This window comes from Rhinolophus hipposideros (assembly GCF_964194185.1).
Source record: "Rhinolophus hipposideros genome assembly, chromosome: 4".
NCBI classification, from domain to species: Eukaryota; Metazoa; Chordata; class Mammalia; order Chiroptera; family Rhinolophidae; genus Rhinolophus; species Rhinolophus hipposideros.
Window position 1 is genome coordinate 4,318,021 of NC_138050.1, and position 8,848 is coordinate 4,326,868.

Consider the following 8,848-nt stretch of genomic DNA (forward strand, 5'->3'; position numbering starts at 1 on the left):
GCTGCACATGCCAACCACGCTTCTACCCCAGGGCCTTGCATGTCTTTTTCCCTCGACTGAGACTCTGTCCACAGGATATGTGTGTCATCTCTCACTTCCTGCAGGTCTGCTCGTGTCTTACCACCTTAAAGTAGGAGTGCACACACACACACACACACACACACACACACACTATCCTGTGCCACCTTTTCCTTACTCTGCTTTAGTTTTCTTCATAATTCTTACCAGAAGCTGTCAGTTTTATTTATTTATTTTGGTGGGAGGGAGGAATTCAGTCTCCCTCTATTAGAATGTAAGCCTCATAAGGGCAAGGATTTGTGTGTGTTGTTCACTGCCGAAGACCAAAGGCTGAGACTAGTGCCTGGCATGCTGTAGACACTTAGTGAGCGTTTGTCGAATGAATGAAGGTCAGAGCAGTAAATGTGTGTGGATCCAGGAGGGAAAAGCCCAGATGGCCTTCAGATTGGCTGCTAGCCTAAGTAAAAGGATCTCCTCTACCACCAATGGACTTCTACACTGGGGTTTGAAGCAGAGCTTCATAGTAATGGAGTCTCTTTACCTGCTTTGCTCTCTATAGATATTCAAGGAGGTAGCTAGGGCAGGACAGGACCTGGGGACGTGGGTGTCATCAAATATTATCAACCTTAACAGCTCACAGAAATCTGTGTGTGTGTGTGTGTGTGTGTGTGTGTTCTTCCTTCTTTCTTCCCTCCCTTCCTTCCTTCCTTGTTAGCATGACTAAAACAGAATACAGTATTTTTAAATTCTTAGGTAAAATCAAAAGCAAGCTACGAAACGCAAATAGCATGAAACCAGTCACTGTCAGGCTTGGGCTGTGATCCCACAATGACTAGAGTGACATCATGAGTTGATTAAAATTTCAGGGGCAAGGCCTGGCTTCCTCTGGCTCCAGCTTCCATCTGTCCCCATGTCACGTGTGCGCTGGACGTTACCTCATCTCCGGTTACCCAGCTTGATCCTGAACAGTCTCCTCAATGCAAGGAGAAAGTGGAATGTCAGCTTTTCCTATACAAACCCTCAATTTCTGGAGACATCTAGCTCACAGCTTATAGTCACTCTAATGCAGCCCTATGTCTTCCAGGCAGCTCCATCTCTGTGGGCTGTGCCCCCGCACCCCCCCCCCGCTCCCCCCCACACACACACACAATGGACTTAAGAATGCCACTGTGGGAAGATTCAGCAGCTTGGGCTCCACCAACAGGGAAACACAATACCTGCAGTCTGAAGGCCCCTCTGGGCCACCCCATAGGGGAGCCCCTTGGAACTCAGTCTGGCCCTCTGAGAGCAGCCTGCCCGTCTTGCCCCTTCCCCAGCGGAGGGTTAGGACCTGCTCTCTGCGAGGTGAGACGGGGACTGTCGCCACCTCCAGTCCTGAAGCCTCACCAGGACTGGCCAGCACCAGATGCTAACCAGTGCCTCCAGTAGACCGAAAATTCTGTTCTGTTCTTTGGGACTTACTCATTAGGGATTTGTGGCTCAGGCTGTGCTTGAAGAAAGGGAAGGAGCTACTTAAAAGCACTTTGTTCGGTCTCCAGCACCCACCCACACCCATTACCTCTGCCACTCCCAGCCACTGCCCCTGCCCTTCCCCTCGCAGCCCTGTGACCAAGGCCAGGACTTTGGAATTTCACACCTGGCTGCACCCTTTACCAGTGTCCTCAGAGAATTCTTGCATCCAGCTGAGCTTTCCTCCCACTTGTAAAATGAGGAAGACATAGAAGACCCCTACCTCAGAGGGACCTTGAGGGCCTTTCCTGGAAAGCATGCTGCTGCCCACTCACTCTCCTCTTTCCGGTGGTTGAGTACTGTGTCCACTTAGAGCTACAGGGCCTGACACTGCCCACGCCAGGAAGGCCCACGCCAGAAAGAAAGCGCTCAGCTGAGGTGGACAGACAGACAGCAAGTCCTGATGAGGCCACGGGAGCCCCTGGATATGGCTGAGCCTAAACCGGAAGCACCCCAAAACTTCCAAGTCATGTGAATTGATGCATTCCCTTTTGTTTGTTTCTTGGTTGTTTGGGTTTTTTGTTGCCTGTGAATGCCAAAGCCCAAACTAAAACACTGCTTGTCCTGTGCCCCAGCTCTCCACTTTGGCGGCTCTGTGTAAGATTTTCCTGAGTGTCTGGCTCCCCTGGCTGGCAAGGAGAGTAAGTTCATGTTTCTAGAATCCTACTTCTCTGCACGAGCACTCTCATTTCTACACTTCACTGACACTTCGACTCCTCCTGTCTCAGATTACTTGGCTTTGCTCTTAGCCCACACATGCTTGGACAGAGATTCCTTTTGCGTTGTCTGCCTGCTCGCCTGGCTGTGATGGTGCCATGTGTGCAATGGGCCAGTCGAATCCCCTTACCGGTCCTCTTTGGGGTGGCCACGGGGTTTGTGTCAGTGGTATAGTGAGCGCCCAAAGCCAGGGGGGCAGTGGGTCACCCTTCTTTAGAAGCGCCCAGGACGCAAAGCACCATTTTGCAATTATTCTTAGGTTTTGCCAGCCAACCATTCAAACCAGCACAGACAGACTCCATCATGCTTTTAAAAGCCTTGGCCCCGTGAACTGGGCTCCTCCAGGTCACTCTGAATGAGGAAAGTCCAGAATAGAACAAAAATTCAAGCCAGTATGCATTTTCATGGTGAAATTTGTCAGGGTATATTTGAAAACACAAAGGTTTGGCCTTATTGCTTTTATTTTATCATGATCCATTTTCTGGAGAGTCATTGCTGTTGCAAAAAGTCAACAAGGTCCTTGAAGACCTTACCAACCCTTTAGAACTCAGAGACAGTCTGGAAACACATCTTGGGCATGTCCCTGTCTGTCGTGCTCATTCCTTCCTCGGAGCCTTGCTTTCAGGAACACTAAGCTGCCCATCCTATAGGTACGGTCCCTCTGTTGTGTGCCTGCAGCCTCTGGCAGGGAGTGCAGTACCCTTCCTCCAACCTCCGCACCTCCGCTCAGCTGTCAGTCACCTTGTCCCCCCATCCCACACCCTGGCCGAGGCTGGGCTATGCGTCCCTGCTTCCGCTTCCAATAGGTTCTATGTACTGTGTTGGCATTCCAATGATTACATTGAATTGTTATCTGTTTATGGGTGGTGTCCCCAACTAGATTGAGAACTTTGAGGTGTGGTCTTCATCTCGTTTTTCTTTAAACCAAGTGCTTCCTAGCACAGGGCTCGGCCCAAAGTTTATTAAATGGATATATGAATTAGGAGGACAGGAGAGAGAAAATAGCATTTGTTGCCTGGATGCCTTATTGCCGCACTGTGGTGAGAATTTACTAAGCGCACAGGTAAATGACCTGGGGACATACCTAGCAAAGCATGGACGTGTTTTTTGTTGACTGAATGATGGTGGAACCACATTCTGCAGGTGAAAATGCTGCAGCTCACAAAGTATAAGCTGCCTCCCAGGGTCCCACAGTGACACTGAGAGAGCTGAGATGTGAGCATGGCTCTCTCTGGCTGCTAAGCTCTTGGCTTCACCTGGACCTGGCTGTGGTCTCTGGCTTGCACCTTGCGCTAGCCCTCACCCTCAAATAGGCAAACATGTTTTGTTGTTGTTGATAATGATCTTTGAATCAATGGTAATACTTTTACATAATGGCTGTCCATGGGAGGAATTCCACAAATATTTGTTGGATGAATGGATGACTGACTGGGCTTGTGGAAACTTCCAGTGCTGAATAAAGGTGGCTGACTAGTCTGTTTAGTGCATCAAAGGATATTATTCCTTTAGGAAATGTACTAATATCACTATAGCTATTCACTAAGCAGAAACCTAACGTTATAAAGTAACATTGGAGAAAGGGCTTTGTAAGAACAATGTAACAGAAATAAAGTACCGAAAATAAAGTTTATCTCTCCAGGACAGTGACAAAGTTAAAATCTGTGGAGTATTATTAAGATTCTCTCACCACAGGAAGGTGACATTTTAACCTCCCTGCTAAAACTGGAATCTCCGATTTTGGGTCATCTGGGAAGATACTAACACAGATTGGACTGAGTTTTTGAAATCTATCGACTGTAGATTACCTGAGCAGTCATGCGCTGTGAGCAGCAAGCACACTGACAGGTGAGGACACGTAAACAGGTTGGTGGTGTCTTACTGGGAGAGGACTAGAATGAGAGTGGAGCCAATTAGAGGCGTCTTATGTGACCAGGAAATTAATCACGGCAATAACCGCCATAGCTGCCGTCTACGTGCTCCCTTCTGTGGCAGGTACTTTGCTTGTGTTACATTGTTTAATTGGTCCCCATGCTACCATGATGCAGTAGAATTCCCTATGCACATTTTACAGATAGGATTTCAGAGAGGTTAGGTCATTGTCCCAGAGAGGCTGCAGGTGCCAGAATTTACACCCAGATCCATCTGACTCCAGACAGAGTCCACCTATTGTCTTGTAAGTGTTACCACAGAACGAACAGCCCTAGCAAGCCCTGAGCCTTGCCACGCCCGTCATCACTTTCCCAGGGCAGCCTGGGGTTCTCATCATCACAGGCAAAGCCAGGCTCCTCTGCAGGAGTGAAGCGGACAGTGGGCCGGTTAGGCAAACATCTCAAGCTGAAAGCTAATGGCCATTTTCCTTATGCAATCTGTAAGGACACTTTAACAGCACAACGGTTTGGCCATATTGGCTTTATTTTATTACGATGAATTTCCAGGAGATCCACTGCTATTGAAGACAGTTCCCAAGATCTCTGAAGCCCTCCAGGAAACAGCCCAGGGCTCCTCACTCTGCAGCCCCCTGCCCCCATCCCCTCACTCACAGACACACTGGACTCTGCCTCAGGAGAGTTGTGATTCTGTTCTGGGACAAAAGAGATCCCCAGGGACACAGAAGTCACAGTAAAAGCGGGCTTCCTGTACTTTGCTTTATCATTTCCTCCGTCCTCCGAGGCTGCCTCACCATTGGAAGAACAGTGCAAGGCTGGGGAATAAGGTCTCTGTCGTAGTTTGTTCTAAGAAAGACAGGCACCTTTCCACTGCCTCGCAGCTGGGGCTGTTTTCGGCTGGGTAGGCCTCTCAGCCTGGGGGAGGCCAAAGAGAAACCGGATGGAACGAACCTGCAAGAACTGCTTAGCACTAGGCACAGGGAGCCCTGGATTTGCATTCTGGGACTTCAAGGAGACACACCCAACAGTAAATGAGGAGGCTGGAGACAGGTGTAGAAATGCAGGGTCAGGAGCTAAAGACAGACTTTCCTGACTCTTCCTCCTGGGCTGACCCTGTCCCCTCCCGGCACAGAAAAAGGAGAATAATTTATACTACTGTCAAAAAGTAACAAGGGTTGATAAACGGTCCACTCCTCGAAAGAGAGCCTTCGCAAGCACAAAGTCACATATTTGTGGAGCCTGCTGCTTTTAAATGAAAAGTAATAATTTACAAACTTCCTCAGGAAAAACAGACATTTCACAACTTAAATAGTTGGTTTTGGGGTCCTTAGTCTGCAATATCAGCTTCCTAACGGTCACTGTGCTTTTCCCTCTCGGAGTTGAAGGGTACATCTACTCCAAAGCTGTACTCATTCTCCTAACAGCCTCCACCTTCTGTCTGCGGATGTAGACAGCAGATGGGAGGCACGGGCAATTATTTTGGAGTGCCTCCTCATTCAGAACTGGCAAAAAATACGCTTGTTGCTAGTTCTCCTTTATGTTGGGGAATTAAAACAAGCAACATTAATTTGCAGGACTCAGTCCTCACATCGCGCTCTTTTCCACCTCACTCTAGTGGTCCACCACTGACAACTGTCCCTTTGTTTGCCAAGAGCTGACTTTGCAAGCAGGTAGACACCTGAAGTATCCAGAAGGAGGGGCCTCATCTCTCCTGGCACACCTGAGGTAAGGTCAGTCCAACTTGCCCAATGACAACCAATCCTGAAAATGATATTTATTCTGCCGTGCCCACCCCACACAGTGGACTATTAATTCCTTTGGACTCCAAGAACCTAATATGCCAGCCGACAAAGGCATCCATAATAATGCTAACACCTCTGGAGCTCAGACACATTCTGGTTTTAGAGTCTATCTGACATTAGAAAAAAAAGTACACCAACACTTTGGTGGTTGTTCCCCCACTAAAATGAAGGTGCTTCTTTCAAGAGGGCAAATCCAAACTGTCTGCCCTGAAATGACTCATCGTTCTGTATAAGGACTTTAACTTACCCCATTACAGTTCAGAACAGAGAAGACACAGGACAGTAACATTTCCTCCCTTTCCTTTTTCTGATATGTGTTGAAGAAACAAAGACAAGAGAAATCTATTTCTGGCCTATGGAGTTAGTTTTCAGAGTGAAAATCTTATGTAGGGCAACAATGATCCTGGTTATCCAAATACTGAATCTTTCTTTATTTTCTCTACTATCATAGAACTGGTAAGGAAACCACAAATGTAAGAATTACTTAATAATTTTCAGTAACTGTGCAAGCTTTCTAATTATTAGTTCATAAGTAGGGAAACTAAGGCAAAGAAAAGTGGCCAGTTATATACACTCTCCTGTAGGAAATCATTTATAATCATAAAAACACTCTCAACCACCGTCAAAATTAACTGGTCGGGACGGGCGGGGCACATCACCACAACACAAGCAGGTCCTGTACCTAAGTGGGAGACATAGCACCCTCCTCAGCTGTCGGATGGAACACTGGCCAGAGTTATCTGACTCATTCATAGCTACATCATCTGTAGTTCAAATAGCAAATATTACTCTATTTTACCTCAAAAACCTGTCCTAAGATGATGCCCTTTTTGTGCCAGTTAAGCTTAACGAAAATCTCATAGATATTACAACAATGGTTCTCAATCAGGGACTTTTTTCCCTGCTACTGGCATCTAGTGGGTAAGGGGCTGGGATGATGGTGAACACCCTACAATGCCCAGGACAATGCCCCTTCAAAGAATTACCCGGCCTAATAGGTCAACAGTGTCAAGGCTGTGAAACCCCGTATTAAAGGAAAGCTGGAAACTGTCTCTTTTCCCCAATAAATTCAGATATAGCATCACCATTCGAGCACGTACCAAATATTTATTGAGTATCTAGACGGTACTAGGAAGAAGAAACACAAGCTCGCTGCCTTCCTGAGCCATGCAATTCAAAGAAAGGAAATAAATAAGTAAATAAGCAAGATAATTGCAGATTGTGGTGTATGTTGACATGGAAGTAAGTGAATCACAACGGAGAGTAAATGGGAGCTGCTTTAGATAATATAGTCAAAGATGAGTTACCTTCCTGAGGGAATTGGAATGTTCTTGGTAGCAGATAACAGAAACCCCCAACTCGGTTTGGCTTAAACAATAAGGAATGTATGGTTCACATAACTGGAATCCAGACGTGGGCTCCAGCTTCTATCCAACTCTGAATGCCAGCTTCTTCTTAGGAAGGTGGTAGGTGCCTCATGACGATGGTCCCTACAAAGTCACCTGTCCCAAAAAATAAATAAAGGTGGACTGATTAATAAAGGAGGGTGGAGGGAGGCCACAAAAATGTACAACGCAGCAGCCACTGCATTACGAGTTGAGATAGCTGTGGTACAGTACTGGCTTTTCTTGAATAATATTATTATCACTATTACTGTTAGGTCTGGTACAGTACTGGCTTTTTGTGAGTAATATGATTACTATTACTATAATTTATTGAATTATATAGAATTTATTAAACACCATACTAGATGTTTTATTTATATCTAATTTTCCCAAATTCCCAGCGAGATGCGTATTATCTCCATTTTACAGATGAGGAAACTGAGGCTCACGGAAACATTTTCAATCATTACATGCATCCTATGGGGTGGAACATAGGAAGGTTTAGTAGTGATCTCAAGGCCACACAGCTAGCAAATTAATAAGTATATATGGCCAAGATTCAAGCCCATGAAATCTAATTCCAGGAGGTTCTGGTGCTCTCACGAGCTGTGGACAAAGTGTATATTAGTATTGCCCCAGGATTTGGACTTAATCCAGGTCTGTCTGGCTTTGAAGACCAACAAGTGTTCCTTTCCCTTTTCTGCAAAAATTTCCTCATATAAAAGCAGACCAAAAAAAAAATTTCCCAAGTTCTGTATCGGTTCAAAAATGCTGTGAATCTATTGATGTTAATAAAAGAGTTTGATACGCAAAAATAGTCAGGAGGGGAGTCATTTTTGTAAGACACACACACACACACACACACACACACGATAGCTAAGTGTCTTTTGCAATTTAATAGAATCACTTTTAGAATGTGACAATGGTTGTCCCAATTTAAAGGCAAATTAAAGGCAGCATTTAAATGGTAAGCTGCTTGTGTAAGTGCCAGGACAAGTATCAAAAAGCACGCACAGGGCCGGCCGGTGGCTCAGGCGGTTGCAGCTCCGTGCTCCTGACTCAGAGGCTGCCTGTTCATTCCCACCTGGGCCAGTGGGCTCTCGACCACAAGGCTGCCGGTTCGACTCCTCGAGTCCTGCAAGGGATGGTGGGCTGCGCCCCCTGCAACTAGCAACGGCAACTGGACCTGGAGCTGAGCTGCGCCCGCCACAACTAAGACTGAAAGGACAACAACTTGACTTGGAAAAGTCCCGGAAGTACACGCTGTTCCCCAATAAGTCCTGCTCCCCTTCCCCAGTAAAGTATTTTTTTAAAAAGCGCGCACGATGCGCCTGACCTGTCACAGAACCCCGGCACCCGTCTCTGATTTGTCCCGGCCTAACGGCCACACTTTGCAGGACCAGGTTTCTGGGACTGGGGAACAGCCCTCGCTGAACCCAGCTCCGCGCACTCGGACTGCGCGCCCCGCGTGTGCCGGGGGCGGGAGGGAGCCGCCAGGGCGACGACAGCACGCCGACGCCGACGGCACGAG